Genomic DNA, 18,081 nt, shown 5'->3' on the forward strand with positions numbered 1-18,081 from the left:
AAGAAGATGTGGTTTATGTATACAATGGAATATTACTCAGCCATTAGAAACGACAAATACCCACCATTTGCTTCAACGTGGATGGAACTGGAGGGTATTATGCTGAGTGAAGTAAGTCATTTGGAGAAGGACAAACATTATATGTTCTCATTCATTTGGGGAATATAAATAATAGTGAAAGGGAATATGAGGGAAGGGAGAAGAAATGTGTGGGAAATATCAGAAAGGGAGACAGAACGTAAAGACTGCTAACTCTGGGAAACGAACTAGGGGTGGTAGAAGGGGAGGAGGGCGGGGGGTGGGAGTGAATGGGTGATGGGCACTGGGGGTTATTCTGCATGTCGGTAAATTGAACACCAATAAAAAATAAATTAAAAAAATATAGAAAGAGTACAAGCCACATATGATATAATTCTTTAGTATATTTAAAAAAATAAAAATAAAAGGAAATTCAGCAATGCTAATCTTCTAATTTATCCTTTTATTGAGACGGATACAGACATACAGACATAGCAATGAATCAAAACAAAAAACCAAAACAATCCAGGAATACTCTACACCCATCCATCTATTTTTTTTCCCACCTATATGAAAGAATTAGGCCAGAGAGCAGAAAAAAACTAGTTAAGAAATTATTTTCAAGTAGTCTAGGAATTCAGACTGAGATGGTAGTTTCAAAAGTAGGGGAAAAAACCGAAGAAAAAAAGTAAAAGTGTAACTTTCTTCAAGGAAGAATGGAAAGAAAGGCTGAAAAGCCTCAAACATGTAAAATACAATGACAACAATAGCTACCAACTATTAAATTGAAGAAAGAGCACTTAGATTTTTTTTTTTTTTTGGATTTTACTACAGATGTGTGGGTGGAAAAGATTATTGAAAGGTATCTAATTAATATAATGAAGGTAAGGGAAAGCTGAAATTATGGTCTTAACATCTTTATCCAGAGCAATGCTGCTCAGATTTTAAACCTGCAAATAAATTACCAGAAGATCTTATGCAAAAAAATTTTAAATAAGTTTTTTAAAATTACAGATTCTGATCTAGTATGAAAGTGGGATCTAAATTCTGCAAATCCCATAAATTCTCAGGTGATATGATATTGATGGTCAGGAGACCCTATTTTGATAGCAAGGCTCTATATTTCAGTATATTTTGCAGATTCTCCTTCAGTTTGAATCAGCTTGCCAACATATGTAATATTTCTTATTTTTAAACAGTGTTAAAAACTCAAGGGTGCCTGGGTGGCTCAGTCTGTTAAGATCTGCCTTCAGCTTAGGTCATGATCTCAGGGTCCTGGCATGGAGACCCACATTGGCTCCCCGGTCAGTGGGGAGCCTGCTTCTCCCTCTCCCTCTGCCCTCCCCTGTACTTATTCTCTCTCTTTCAAATAAATAAATAAAATATTTTAAACAAAGAAGTTCATGCTCATAGGGGCAATTTCCCTTCACTGTAAGTAGAAAGAATACTTTTCCACTTTTTTTCCAAGTAGTATTTTTAGGACAGTGGCCCCATTCCCTCAGCTTCCATATGTGTGGGGAAGGGCTTGGAGTCGGCAACTCAAGTGGCCTGTAATGGACATGCTGCTGGCCCAGGAACCAGGCAGGCTGACTCACTGTCAGCATCTATCTATAATCCTGATGGAAACTTCTGTACTAATGAGGCCAGCGGAAAATCTGTAGCATCAGAGAATCATCAAGTATTGGGGCTTCAGAAGACCTGAGGTTATTTCCCAAAGTCCTCATTTGAAAGTCAAAGTGCCTGCCTTACCAGAGAGATGGAGTATCTTACCTGGGATAGCCGAGCTGGTTAAAGAAGCACAGTGAGGACCAGAACTCCATTCTTTTATTGCTACTCCAGGACTCTTGCTCCGACACCACATCAGTGTTTCTTCATCTTTTTCAAATATGCTTGAATCACTTATGGATTCCTGATGAGTTACCAATCAACACACATTTTAGTCCTACTAATCATTTCCTTTTTAGAAATATCCCTAGAAAGTGATTCTGAGTGTGGCCGAAGAGCATCCTCTATTGGAATTACAATGAGGCTTGAGCCAGCTTACAGATTTGGATTTTTTCGGTTGTCCTGTAACTACTGAATTTGATTCTCCTGGCTAGTGGGCCGGAATCTGCATTTTGCCAAGCAAACTTACAAATACCCACCTTATGGGACTGTTTGAGAAACAGGCTAATAAGATGACAGTTCTCAACCTTGGTTATACATTAAAATGTATAGGGAGAAGAGAGGCTTAAAATTCCCCATGCATGGGCTGCAAGCAAACAATTGCAATGGACTCTCTGGAGCTGGGGCTCATGCCTCAGCAGTGGTCAGATGTCCCCAGTGATTCCAGTGTGCAGCCGAGTATGGGGCACAGTACTTGAAAAATTCCAAATACTTCGGTATTTCTATCCAAAGAAAAGAGGAGGTGAGCGGAGGAATGGGGTGACTGGGTGACAGGCACTGAGGGGGGTACTTGATGGGATGAGCACTGGGTGTTATATTATATGTTGTTAAATCGAACTCCAATAAAAAAAATACAAAAAAAAAAAAGACAGAAAAGAAGTTAAGTGTCTAGACAAAATGATACCTTGTTTTAACGAATATAGAACCATGGTCGCCTGGAATACCGAAGGTATTAGAGCACTTGGCTCTAGCAATTCTGATCTGATTCAGTCAACACATTTCTATTCCAACAAAATGTGAACTGATGAGAGGTCTGAATTCATGTCAGAAGGGTCTCACTGTCCTCATGCCTTCTGGTTGTCCAGAGAATTAGAAATTCTTCTCATTTCCATCACTTCTGACAGTTACAAAGTAAGAATTTTTATAAGATAAGAATTTATATGGACTTTCTGGTCAAGCCACTGAACAGCAAATGCTCCCCCACAAATGAGCAGGTTGGTTTAATAGTAATGGCAGGTTATAGGGACCATATTAGTTCTCAGGGCTCTTTAAGGGGTAAATAACAGAAACTACAGGAAGACAGAAGTTTTGCAAAGTAGAGTGCCTCATCTTCCTAGATTTCAAAGTCTGAAATACGAAAGGTGTGGTCTCTGTATTGCTGCCAAGGTGTTCTACCCAGTGAATTTCTTGAGCTATCTGTGTTCCAAACCAATAACCCAGTAATCTCTCTATAACCAAAAGTTGTTGGTTTAGCTCACAAAGAGCTCAAGCTTTATAAAAAGATGTCCTTCTAAAGAATGTAAAGACTTGCAGAGCTGGACATAAGACGAGTTATATAGTGATTTAATATATATATAAGTGACATTTATTAACCTCAAGATAAGGACTATCTAATTAAAAGTAAGTTCAGTGATACTTTTGGCAATGATTTTAGCATCTTTATTGCCTTTTCTTTCCTTTTCATCCTCCCTCCTGTCACCCCTGGGTGCCAACCCACAACAGGATACATTATGGCTGCTGCATCACACACAGGGATCTCTCTCCGTCCTCATCCTGGACCCTGAATTTCTAGAAGAAATATCTTCAAAAGGTCCATATCCAACAGTGGCTGGCAGCTTCCTGTGAACGATCTGTGACCTTCTTCAAGTCATTTAAAAGGAGCCTTCATTTCCTCATGGAATATCAGGCAGTGTCAACTCTTCAAAGCCTTAAAATAATTAAGATTATGTTCATTTCAATATACTTCCTTCTTCCCTATCTCCTTCCCTCTTGTTATGCTTATGTACCAAGTGAAAAGAAACCCTGCCTAGTCTTCCATCACTCCTCCTTATGCATGAGACTCCTATCCCCCCCTATGGGAGACAAGTGGCTAGCTCAAGGAAGGCATCACGAGCTCTCTACTCTCCCACTAACCTCACTACCTAGTTGAGCCTCCCATCTGGTCTTACCACACTCTTATTATAATCCTTGCAAATGTCTCTGATCTTCCACTTTAAAAATAATTTAGTGGTTCTCCTCCGATGACACCAGCTCCTGGATCCCTGTACTATAAAGACCGTTCCTTCCCCCATCCCCTGGCTACTCTATTCATCCATGTGATCTCAGAAGACATTATTTTTATACCCTCCCCCACTGTTTCTATAACCACAACCACATCCCATCTATCATGACGTATATTAGACTTGGCAGAGGTAGAATTCACCTAGATGAGTCATTAGGTAAACAACCCGGCAAAGATGAACTTAACAACCTCTGCTTCCTTGAAGCAAGAACAGAATCTAGATTCATTTTTGTCCTAAGATCCAAGGTTATAGCTCCATGCCAGACTGCATTAATGAAGTCTCTGCTTTTTCAACTACTGGTGGGTACAGAAATACATAACCATTAAAGGATGTGTCCTTTAAGGTTTCCATTAAAGTATGTGTCCTTGGACATGTCTTCCACATCTACAGGGAAGACTTCCATTTACCTACAATTAATAGCTTAGAAAATCATTATTGATTATGAGAAGGTAAACATTTCATCATCCTTCTACTTATGCTATCAATTACACACCCAGACTCAAGTAAAGGAATAAATATGTTCATCCCGACTCTTAGAATATTTTAATTGATTTCTCGAAAAGGATCTATTTCAAAGTCACTAAAACTATGCTTATGAAGAATATTCAATGCCATGGAGAAGCACTCCTGACATAATATCCTTCAGCAAAAAACAGCACATATTAAAGTTTTAAAATATCATTTATGAATATGTATGTCTGGAAATACTAGGAATAAATACAACAAAACATTATTGTTTATGTCAGATGTTAGGCTCACAGTAACTACTTCATTTTTTCTTTGTAATTTTATGAATTTTAAGGAAATCTTTTCCATGCATGTGACATCTATAACTAGAGTAAAAGTAAACATTACCTACATATCTATGGTCTACAGTCAGCAATTTTTTTTTTAATTTTTTTTTAAGATTTAATTTATTTATTCATGAGAGACACACAGGGAGAGAGGGGCAGAGACACAGGCAAAGGGAGAAGAGGACCATATGCAGGGAGCCTGATGTGGGACTTGATCCCAGGTCTCCAGGATCAGGCCCTGGGCTGAAGGCAGAGCTAAACTGCTGATCCACCTGGGCTGCCCTACTGTCAGCAAATTAAAATGATCCATGTATCTCCTTTGTTTTGACTATCCTACTGAAAATATAGCTCATTACATTAATGCGATTTGCTCAGATGCTTCTTTAATTATGTATTGTAAATGAACAAACGAGCATTGGCAGAAGGTCTTGCCTAAGCCTGAAGACATGAGGAAAGGAATCAAGGTGAGGGTGGGTTTGAAAGTAGTTAATGGTTGCCTCCTAGACTAATATATTTGGAATGAGAGAGAAGATAAACAATGGCTTTAACACTTTCTTGTGTAAGTGACCCTCCTTTCTAAAAAAATTTCTAAACATAGTGTTTTCTACCTGCCAAGGCAATGTGCTTTGCTTTAAGAAAGTTAGAATATACTTAAATTATTATTTTACTTCTTTAATATCTTGTTTTGGAAAATACAGAAAATGTTCAAAGCTAAGGAAATAATATCATTCTACAATCATCTTTCTCTGAAAATTTATAAGCCCATCATATGAAATCCCCTCCTTTTGTCTGCCAGCCAGACTTCTGAGATAAGGAATGTGACCAGTAATTGTATATGCACCTGTTCATGTGCATACATGCAAACATCATGTATATATGCTTGGCAGTACATGTATATGCACATGCATAATTATAAAATAGATATACAAAAATATATGCTTTCCATAACCTAACATCAGCTTTAGATAGTTCTTTGCAGTGTATGTTTTTAAGAATACACAGAGCACATTTCATAAAGGGAACCACTAAATCCAATGGCAGACACATTTTAAAATTTAATATTGCCAGATTACACAAACAAAAACTATAGAAGATACCCTCCACTTAAAAACTTTCTTTAAAAGTGATTGTGAGGGCAGCCCCAGTGGTGCAGCGGTTTACCGCCGCCTGCAGCCCAGGGCGTGATCCTGGAGACCCTGGATTGAGTCCCACGTCGGGCTCTCTGCATGGAGCCTGCTTCTCCCTCTGCCTGTGTCCCTGCCTCTCTCTCTCTCTGTCTCTATGAATAAATAAATAAAATCTTTAAAAAAAAGTGATTGTGATTATTTTTAATATTATGAAGTAAGAAAAATAAAAACTAAAACAACACCCTGGAGTGGGAGGGAAGAGTGCCTTCAAAGTCAATGGGGAATTGCTTTTTCCTTAAGCTGGTGGTGATTAAGAGTGCTATCTTGTTGTTCCTCACACTTTCACATGCTTTACAAATATCCTTTTGAAAGTGCTCAATATTTAGTAAAAACAATTTTCTAAGATACCTACAAGTATAAAACAAAAGCCTTCCCTTCCCATTGCACTCAGGCCATTGCCGTGATGTATCAGTTCTGATTTCAATTTCTCTAGTGTACCTCCCTATCTCCAAAGCAGGGGCTGTTCAACAGAAGTATGGTGTGAGCCACATATGTAATTTAAAGTGTCCTAATAATCACAGTAAAGATTTAAAAAATGGTAAAATTAGGGGCACCTGGCTTAGATGGTAGAGAATGCAATTCAATCTCAGAGTCCTGAATTCAAGCTCATGCTGGGCATGGAGCCTACTTAAAAAAAATATTAAAAACTAATGCTAAAATTAATTTTAGCAATATATATTTCACCAAATACATCTCAAATTATCAGTTCAACATATAACTATTACAAAAATTGTAGAGGTATTTTACATTCCTTTTTATTAAGTGTTTAGAATCTGATGCATATATATTTACACTTACAGTACATCTCAATTTGCACAAGCCAGTGGCTCAATAACCCTACATGGCCAGTAGCTACTGGACTGGAGAGTACACATTTAGATAATACGCTCAGACCCCTATTTCTTTGTCAACTTAAAAATCATCATTTGACCCCACAGTATGCCCCTTTCCCTCTCTTTTTTCCTTCACTCCATCACTGCTATTGTTGTTTCAATATTTCATTTCTCAAATAGCCTTTAGACTCTTGTATTTAAACTCCTCCCCGCCCCCCTCCCTTCTATCTGGTTTTCTCTTTGTTTAGGGAGGAAACTAGCCTCTGTTACTCCATTATAGCTGGAATTGGAAAACTGATCATTTATTCTTAAATCATTTTAAACCTTTCTTTCTTAATTCACCAAATGAAGTGGTCTTATCTCCCCCTCCCTATAAAATGGGACATTAGGGTTCCTCTATTTCTCTCCTGCTCTCTTTCCTCTTCTGCTTCCCAACTTTTTCCCCACAACTATTACAATGTCACCAAAATGCAGACCATTCCATTTCTGGTCACTCATGAAAGAGTTTTTGGTGATCCTCTTATCCGGGCACCTCTAAGAACCAAGAACCATTTGGATTAAAAACTGGGTTTCTCAATATAGTTTTTTAAATTATGGCAGGTGAAGGTCTAATGCTCATTATTTTGGGGTTACGCTTTATCTGACAGATAAAGGCTCATGATTATACCATATCCATAATGGATACATTGAAATAGATCCTAGAATTAATTCAGTATCACAGAACTTAATTGAAGAAAAAAGTAATTTCACTTAAAGTCTAAAAAAAAAAATCAATAATCTATTCATTTCCTACTATTCCCATGTATACCATTTTAGGATGTTCCACTAAAGCAAAAAGACATTTAAAATTCTGTAGGTACCTCTACCTTTTTGTATTACGGTAGTCTATGCCCAACAGGGAACAGAATAAATACCACTTCAGAGGGGAAGACAAGAATCCCAAGGTACACAAGGAAAAATTAAAATGGTCTCTGGGAGCTTATTTAATTGCTTTTCTCTCAAACTTGTATCAGAGTTATCTCTTAAGAAAATTCCTAGGTAACTGTTCTCTCTTCAGGTTACTCTGAACTCACCAGCGCCTTTCCAAGAAGCCTTGTTATGATGTGCATTCCCCTGTTCAGAACAGACTTGCTTATAAAGCTGAATGTGCAGGGTGCCTTCCACTGATTCCACCTTCACTCTTTCCTCAACCTTGCTAACCCACTCACCAAGGGTCGTATCTGAACAAAGTCCTCCAAAGCTAAAATCAGTAGAATATATTTCTGAAGTGATTGCATATGTACGTTACATAACATTTACATAAGAATGTGAATAATGAGATTTAATTTTCCAACTCAGATGGAAAATACTGCTTACACTGGAGATACTTAAAAAGAGATGCTGCCCTTGGGAGAAAACTATACAATGTTAAATATCTGTAATGAAATGTAACAGCCACGGAACAAGACCAGATGCCTCAGCAGATGGTCCAACTTGACCTCCCCCCCCACATCCTTTCTCCTGACTTCAGTGGGTGCTGAAAATGACCCAATTAAAAATACCTGCTTCCTGAGGCTTCCTTAAAATGAGTGGTAGCCTTGTGACCCTGTTTAATCCAGTGAAAGGTATGTTGAGATTTGCAGCTGGTAAGTTTCTTTTGCTTTCTGCTGGGAGTATGCATGTGACACCTGGAGGCACAGCATATATCTTGTAACCATGAGGTAATGAGCTTTAGGAAGCAAACTTTTCAACTAAGGATGGTGGAGAAAGAATCTGGTCAGAGATCCCTGAGGAATGACTTAGCTTCTGAACCAGCCCTGAACTACCATCTCTGAGCTTGTTATGTGGGGAAAAACATGAGCATATGTGTTTGAATACTTTCTGAAGTATAGAACTCATTCCTGACAAATACATTGGCAGTATCTGAATTTTAAATCTCCAATCATCTGTATACAAGGTTTTAATGCTTGACTAAAATGGAGAGGACTTTCTCCTCTATAAAATTTCCTCAAACTTTTAGATACAAGCCCATTGATTCCTTACCTGCTTGAGGTCTGACAGGCTTCAATTTCAGAAAGGTAACATGGTGCATACATTATACATGATGCATTAGCCCCAACAGATCTACGCATTTAGTCCAACGGTTAGTTGTCAAATTACGGCCAGAGGGCCAAGACTGCCTGCTACCTATGTCTATAAATAAAGTTTTATTGGAAGACAGTGATTCCTTCAATCACATATTGGCTCTAACTGCTTTTCTGCAAGCTACAATGGTGGAGTTGAGTAGTTGCCACAAAGACAGTATGGTCCAGTAAAATAGAAGTTTGCTGATTCCAAATACAGCCATGTTTATGCTGTGAAAGCTATGGCTATTCACTCTAAGTGGAATAAATAAAGATTACATATATCCTTCTATTGGTTCAGGCATAATTGTGCCAGGAAGTTTCTGCCAAATTTATACAAAAACTAAGTTTTCAAAGCTATAATATTTTTAGAATTATAGAAAAAGGAACCAAGTTTCTATAGTCCAGAGAAAAGAGAAGCAGTTCACTAGGCTGGTCTAACCCATGTGGGGGTGGTTCCAACTCACTAAAATCCCAGAATGGTGCCTGAGGGCTGTAAGAAATAAAGAAACGGCATATTGCAGTGAAGAAAATACCAGCTGATGAGTAAGAAGAATGATTTCTAATCCTACATTCCGGGGACTTGGGGTATGTGTTGCTCTTCTCTGAGTCTCTGTTTTCAAATCTATCAAATGGGACCAAAATATTACCAACTCTGTCTCGGGCACAGAGGATGATGAAATTATTTGTGACAACACTATGAACACGGCAAGGCACAACATATGCATCTGTTAGGTATACTGCTGCATAAATGAGGTCTACTTCATTATATATGCAGGCATAAATACGAAGAGAATTAGATTTTAAGTGAAAATTTTATTAGATATAACGTATTTTATTAGATATAACATGTCTTTAATTATTAGCCTTTCCCCTCTTACTCAATGTGTTTGATTATGGAAGAGTCAAATTTTTTCTGGCTCTCCATAGTGTCATGTAGTTCCTCCTATTTCTTAATCCTAAATTCTAGGAAGTTGACATTATACTTTTAACATTCTTCTATTCTACACATAATTTGAGTCATGTAAACCGTATTTTTCAGGGAGCTTCACTGAATAGTTATTGGATCACCTCTAACAAATATCTAAAAATTTTAAGGGGACTACCATATTCATTTTATGGAAACAGAGTATTTGAGAATATTTATGTGAATGTGATAGAATTTAAAATGAGACATTTTTAATCCTATGTTACAATTTTTTTAAAGATTTTATTTTAAGTAATCTCTACACCCAATGTGGGGCCTGAACTTACAACCCTGATATCAAGAATCACATGTTCTATCAACCATGCCAGCCAGGTGCCTTATCCCCTGCATATTACAACTTTAAATGTCAAAAATAAGATTTTTCTAACCTGAAACATTTTTTATCATAGAATCTACACAGTTAAGATAATGATTTAAGTTTTAGAAGTAACATGAAAAGATGATTTTGTTGGCTCCTGTATTTTTTTTGGGGGGGGGGCTCCTGTATTTTTCTAAATGCTCAGTCTTCACATACTTGTTTATATAACTTAGACTAAAAACATTCATATTTAATGATTTCCAGAAACTGACAGGCTTCACCTAAAATCTAGTTCTCTTTTAATAAAATATGTAGTTGTTTTTTGTTTATTACACAGCCTATACACAGCCTAAATGTCACACAGCCAAAGTTTCAGAGAAGTCTTTTTATTAGATTTGACAACAGTTACTCATCACAGAACTGTATCCTGCACAGAAACTGCTCTACCAAGGAGCAGGTTATGTTTCCAAAGGCTGTTTAGGTCAGTACCCTTGTTCTAGAGTCCAAGGGAGCATCTTTCACAGCTGGGCAATTCAAAACTTCTGTTTTCATTTGGCTCTGTTGGCATTGGTGAGAACCTCTCAGGTGAAGATTCCTAGTAAAGGAGCACTTATTTTTTCCCAAATGTGTCCTGCTAAAGTCCCCTCCTCAGAAGAGAAACTTTGTAACAGAGGCATGTGAATATATAGCAGAGGCATGTGTTCTATAGTATATGCACATTCAATCTCCAGGAACCCAGAGGATTGCACATGAGCAGCTTACAAAGCACTCAAATATGATCATACAACTCACATTCAGTTTGAGCTTATAGACTTAGAGCTGCTTTAAATGAGCAGACTTCATTGCCCGCCTTATCTGAGCTCCATTTCAGAGACGAGGTAAAACATAATATGCAAAACAAGGGCAGAATTATGAACACCTGAAGGCAATTAATTCTGGGCATGCCATTGGGGAAGTGTAAGAACTAAAGAAAGGCCATTGTCTATGAAGCATGGATGCGGAGCTAATGAATAACAAGACAACAAAGAAGTGAGATGCATTTTCACTGGAACTAGAGCAGGGATGAGGAGGTAGATCAAAATGGCAGGCATTGATGGCCTTCTAGATTGGCTCTGAGTATGATTAGCATGGAGCAAGAACCCTAAGTCCTACCCAAAAGAACAAAGGAGATAATCAATGGTGAAAAGGTTGACAGTGAAACAGAGGAAAAGAGTCAGTGATTGAACAGAGAAAGGAGTCTAAGAAAGTGTAACCTATGTGAGTGTAGCAGAATAAAGAATACTGATGCCTGGACCCCACCAGAGAGTCTGATTCCAAGGTTCTGGGGTTGGGTGTAAGCATCAATATTTTCTTAAGTCTCCACACTCATTCTAAATCATAGCCCAAGTTAGGAACATCCTAGACTAATGTAGTTCAAACTTTATGCACATTAAATAAAAATATAGCTATTTATTGACTAGACCTAGGGTGAGACCCCAAATTCAGTTGTTCTCAGATTATATTGTTATTGCTAGTCCTTGGACCATACTCTGAGTAGTGAGGGTGTCTAGTCCTACACTGTCTACTGTGACAGCAACTGGCTACATGTGGCTGCTGAGCACTTGAAATTCAGACTGGTGAATCTGAAGCCTGATTATTGGAAAATAATGATAGATGAAGCAATTTGGGCATGTTAATACTTTTTTAATTGTGACTTTTGTGAGATCCAAATACAGACCAAGTATTTCTGATAAACATTTAGCATCCACGTTGAAATGTGGTATAAGCATAATGACTTCATTTCAAAGACTTAGTATGAAACCAAGAATATAAAATATCTTATTGGCAATTTTTGTATTTGGTTACATGTGAATACGATAATGGTCTAGATGGATTGTGTCATATAAAATATGCTATTCAAATTAACTTTGGCTGTTGTTTCTTTTTTAAAATATGGCTACCAGAAAATTTTAGGTTTTTTTTTTTTTTTTTAAGATTTTATTTATTTGCTCATGAGAGACACAGACAGAGAAGTAGAGACATAGGCAGAGGGAAAAGTAGCCTCCTGTGGGAGCCTGATGTGGGACTCAATCCCAGGATCCTGGGATCATGACCTGAGCCAAAGGCAGACACTCAACCACTGAGCCACCCAGGCACCCCAGAAATTTTTTTTAATAAAATTCTAAATTGTATATGAGGCTAGCATATTTCTTTTAGATGGTACTTGTTAAGACTAAAAGCAATTGAGGCTTTCTTATTACATAGTATTGGTCTAATGGGTGATCTAACTCCTTAATTGGTCTATGTGACCCACACTAAGCTGATGAGAACTAAAGGGAAGTCTCCCTTAATAAAAAGAGAAAACGACAAAAGAAAAAAGCCCTTTGCACCCACTCCTTCCAGCTGTATTTAATTACAGTTAGAAGAAGACAGAACACATGGAGCTTTGGCAGCCATTTTGCCACCAGGAGGAAACAAGACCCCAAGTTCTGGATGCCCAGCACAGTTCCAATCAAAATAGGATGCTCTACCTCTGAATCTCTTATTAGGACATTTTTTACCTAATGATTCGAATCAATGCTTCTTAAATGTTGTTATGCATATAAATTACCTACGGATCCTGTTACAATGCAGATTCCCTTTCAGCAAATCTAGGGTGGGGCTGGAAATTCTGAAGTACTAACTAGCTCCCAAGTGCTATCTATGTAGGTGATATAAGCTCTATACTTTGATTCACAAGGGTTCCAACCAAAATCACTTAGGTTCTTTAGTACTAACTGCTGAAAATATTCCTAGTGGACACAGAAGGCAAAGCCAATCTTTGCCCATTAGCTCCTCCATTTGCACACTGTGACTGGTAGCATAATCATGATTGACCAACTGGGAACCCAGGACCTAGGAATCTGTCCCTTTCCAAAAGAAAAGTAGCTATTATGGGATGCAGGGCAGAAGGCAATGGTTCTGTGGTCTTTGTCAAAAAAAAAGAAAAAAATTGGAAAGGCTAGAGTAAAAAGTCAAAACATTTCTCTACTACTCGATTTTGTATGCTCACTACTAATCTAGTACATGTTTTAATTTTTAAAGTACTGTGAATTACAGACTTGATTACAAAATCCTTTTCACAAGCAATATCACTGGATTAATGTAGCATGGAACACATTTTGTGAAATGTTGTGTTATTTAGATCATGAATTAGTAGAAAACATCAAGGCCAATAAAATGTTTGCATAGTACTAAAATGTTTAAGAACCATGGAGCTTGGACTGAAGTAATCTAGATTCAAATTACTCACTGTGTTGCACACATCACATACCGTGTGATGGACAAGTCACTTACACTCTGTGAGCTGAATTCTTCACCCATAAGAGAGAAGAAAATAACACCTGCCCACATCACCAAACTATGGTAAAGATAGTATGTGCTCACACTTCTCAAAATGACACTTCTTGTATTTGGAACAGAGTTAAATTTTTTTCAATATATATTTAGAGCTACACAAATACATCATGGAGAATAACTCACACGCAGTCTAAAGATAACACCTGGGAGAAACTCTTGGCTTTCTGATCCTCTTAGGGAAATCATTCACTTCCCTCTGCTTTTAAGTATACTTATAGAAAAACTGTATGTATTTAGAAATGCTTTAAAGTTAAAAAGCTCTGAGTTTGAGGGACAGACAGCTTGTGGGTACCACTTAGCAAGTGTGGGTGAGCTACTCAGCTGGTCTCTCCACAGGGTGTCCATCCCCCAGTGTGACCATTATTTGCCAGAGCTTGCAGATTCAGATATGAGAGGGTAGGGCACCCAGAGTTCAGAAAGCTTCAAAGAACTGACCCATGTTGAAAAGGCCAAGACACTGAAGGATTTTTTTAATGCCAAAATATTAATATATGGTGAGAAAGATTATAGTAATTCTATTAAGTGGATAATAGGCTTTCACCAGTGACATTATTTGCTTAGAATGGCCCACATGAAACTGTTCTCCTGGGGGTAATACTGATGATTATCTTTCCACATTTGCCTATTTCCATTTTCTATATTTCTTTAGTGGACCTTCCTCCCTCCTAACATGTCTTTGAATAAACTTTGTATGGAATCACTCATTTTTTCTAAATATATTCACCTGGTTCTTTTAGTGTCTCTATATACCATAGAGAGCATAAGTAAGACATGGCCATATCCTGTCCATAGCTTAAAAAACATATATTATATACAATACATATATGTAATATACATATAATATACATACTATAAACATAATACATATATAATATAATACACACACATATAAATAAATAAAGGATGTATGTGAACAACAGCACGTTGAAAGACTGATCACTAAAACCTTATGTAAAGCACAGAAATCATTTCTGGTTTAGGGAACACACTAGGCATTAGAGCAGCCCTCTGAAGATGCCTTGCCTAGGGCCCAGACTTGTGACTACTTTGTGCTACATGGCAAAGGTGAATTAAGATTGCAGATGGCAGGAAGATTGCTGATCTGCTGACCTTAAAACAAAGATTATCCTGGATCCTCCAGGGAGACCCAATGTCATCACAAAGGTCTTTCAAGGGGGAAGAAAGTGGCAGAGGATAAGAAGCAGGAGATGACATTGCAAGAAAGACTTCACAGGCCACTGATAGTTTTAGAGATGGAAGGGTCCACAAGCCAACATTAACCTTTAGAAACTGAAAAAGGCAACAACAAAGCAGATCATCCCGTACAGCCTTCAGATAGGAATGCAGCCCTGTCAACACCTGATGTTAGCCCAGTGAAACCCATTTCATGTTTCTGACCTCCAGACCTGTATTAAATGAGTGTTGTTCTAAGCCACTGACTTTGTTGTGATTTTCTATAGCTGCAATGCGAAACATAGGGGATAGTTATGAAGGAAGCAGCCTTAAGTTGGGCCTTAAGGAATTTTTTTAAGAAGACTGATTTGAGGGAGAGAGAGAGAGACAGAGACAGAGAAAATGTAAGCATGGGAAGGGGCAGAGGGAGAGAGAGAGAATCCTCAAGCCAAATCCCTGCTGAGTGCAGAGCCCAAAATGGGGCTTGGGGGCTCGATCCCAGGACCCTGAGATCATGACCTGAGCTGAAACCAAGAGTCGGGTGCTTAACCAACTGAGCCACCCAGGTGCCCCAGGGCCTTAAGAAATTTGAAGACATAGCTGTGACACTCAAATTTAAAATAAATATATAGTTTTAATGTGTGAAGGATTCACTAGATCAGATTTAATTTTTTCATCCAAGACAAAAAACAAAAATAACACAAACTCTTTATGTCATTTTTACTAAATCTCACATAAAAGGCAGCCTCTCTTACACTCTAGTGATATATACAAGAGATGCCAAAATTAACAAAGAACTAAATACTGCTCTGAGAACTTCAAGTGATTACTGCATTTATGCCAAATCTTAGAAACTATCTCTTTATTCCACCCATACCAACAAACTATTTAAGTTAAGGTGGTGTATTAAAAGATTTCCAAATTTGGTGTTAGTCTCAACCAAATTTGGTATTAGCCTCAAAGTACAGAAGATTTAGATGGCTTGAAAGACAGAAAAATGTAAATATCAATCACGTAAAGAACTGCCAGTATTCAGATAAACACCATGCTATGTGAATTCCAGTCATTGTGTATGTGTTGTGTATATACACCTGCATACAGAAGTTTTGCATATGTAACTATATGTAACAAATATTGTGTATGTGTGTGTGTGCATATATACAACATACAGACACAGTAATGGATAAAGATATAGAGATATATAATTAGGCATTCATCTTTCATCTTATATTCATAATTAATACAGCTAACAGGTGACTGATCCAATTAGAGACATCATCCACAACACTGCAGTTTTCAGTGTTAAAAGAACTCCTGCACGGATCCAGCCTGACCCATAGACAAATACCACGGTGCTGTAAACCAGTGTCTTGTACAATGAAGGAATGTATTATGATTTTTTTAAATGGGCTTCTTTTAAGGAATGAATAAAAAATGTTTGTATATAACTTCTCTTGGAAGGGAATGGAAGCTGCACTAACAACATGCTCCTCAGTTTACATAAGCTCAAAGAACTCGGACCACAGTACGATGTCTCGTAGGGGAAATGCCATCACCTCGGGCCTGGAGCATCCACCTCCCTAGCAACTTCAAGGAGGCTCAGAATGTGCTCTACCATAATCACTCTATTCTGCAGTTTGTTTCAGATGAGGAGTTACCCTAAGCCCCTTGGGAAGTAGAAAAACAAGCTTCCCAAGTAATTATCAAAGGTACTTATTCTTAGAACACAGTATATGCAACCAACTGGTTGATCCAGTAACCACTAGGGAGATATTCAACTAAACAACTCAATTCTACCAAATAACTACCCAGGAGAATTAAAAACAGAAATGTGTTCAAGTGGGGATATGGGCCACAAATTATAGCTGTTTTAAAGGCCTCTTAAAAGTTCCCACCCTGTGGGAGGGGATATGCAAGAGTTATTTTCCATCTGCGTTATTATTCAAAAAGGTTCTACACAATACCTACAAAATCTTGGGCACTCTGTTATGCATGCAAATGTTCTGAAGTTTCTTGCTGACCTATAACCCCACAAAGTACTTCAAAACATTTAGCCATGACAATTAAACTACATAGACACTAGTTTTAGAGCTTTTTCTAAAACAAGCTTTCCAGGCCCCTGTCTTGGGGCCTAGAGAATTCAAGGGGCTGGGGTGGTTTCCACAAACCAAGATAGGACAAAGTTTCATCTTTATTTACACTGGTTTCTCATTAAAATCTAGAGTTTTCTTCAGTTATGGACATAGGTAACAAACCGCAATAGTGTTAGCGGGCTTTGTCATTCTGTCATCAGTAGAGCCAGAGATATTTGAATATCATTTTATGGTTGTTTAAGTACCTTGAAATCCTGCGTACTGTCATCACTACCTTGAAATTATAATAGCTAATAGGCCTACTATGAAATATTATTTTACGCATTAAAGATGAATACCTATTATCACAATATCACAATTCACAGCTGTAGTGCAATAGAGCTGATTTTGTTTTGGCAATCCTACGTTACATTATGCATTAATAATAAGCATTAATCTGCAAAGAATCCACAGGTTTCCCAAATGCCAAATGGGCTAATGACGCAAAAAATACTAAGACTTGCCTGAGCTAGAACAACCAATCAATTTGCTCAATCAATTTCAAATTTAGGCAAATTGAATGGGATCCTATACGAAAAGACAAGGCAATTAGAAGTATTTTCCTTTTTATGTATTTTCCTATGTATTCACTCATACAGCAGATGCTAAATATCTTCGAAATCCCATGGCAGGTCACGTGGGAGATACAAAGAAAGGAAAAGTAAACACATTCTCAAGGAGACCAAAGCCTCACAGAAAGAAATGACACAGACAACTGTACATAGATAACTTTTCTACAAGAGTATCAAGTGTTGGATTGAAGAACATTTGCAATTGAACATCACTGAGTGTGTTTAGCCAGAGGTGACTTGAATGGAGATTTTTTCTTTAGAAAACTAATCTGGTACAGCAGTCTGTACAGTGGGCTGGAGGAAGATTGAGATTATCAAGGAGAGGACTATAATAATAAGTAGCCAGACTAATTTAATATACATTATATATTATCATGCAATTACATATATATTGTATTATGCATACATAAATGCATGTTGGACCATGCAATTATTTAAAATATTGTTTTCAACAGCTCTGTAACATGGGAAAATGTTTTGTCACGTTAAGTGAAAATGTACCATATAAAATTATGAGCATATGTGAATTATTGCAGTAATGTCTTTGATTCTTTCTACCTCCCTATAGCCACACCTGTGTTGTTTTCTGTGTGTGCCATGACAAATTAATAAAACTGAGTAACTTAAAACAACAGAAATTTATTCTCTCACAGTGCTGG

The 18,081-nt window shown here is 37.6% G+C and overlaps 1 protein-coding gene across 11 annotated transcripts in view; it reads right to left on the reverse strand.

Moving 5' to 3' along the window:
- PLCB4 (phospholipase C beta 4) overlaps positions 1–18,081 on the reverse strand; it is a 418,936-nt gene that overhangs the window by 214,188 nt on the left and 186,667 nt on the right. For 3 of the 11 annotated variants that reach the window (XM_077872235.1, XM_077872236.1, XM_077872234.1), the window contains exon 3: positions 1,789–1,927. The exons of the other annotated variants lie outside the window; for them this stretch is intronic. The gene's annotated coding sequence lies outside the window, so the exon portion shown is untranslated. The remainder of the gene's footprint in view (positions 1–1,788; positions 1,928–18,081) is intronic. 11 annotated transcript variants of the gene reach the window in all.

The sequence above is a fragment of the Canis aureus genome, chromosome 26 (assembly GCF_053574225.1).
Source record: "Canis aureus isolate CA01 chromosome 26, VMU_Caureus_v.1.0, whole genome shotgun sequence".
NCBI classification, from domain to species: domain Eukaryota; kingdom Metazoa; phylum Chordata; class Mammalia; order Carnivora; family Canidae; genus Canis; species Canis aureus.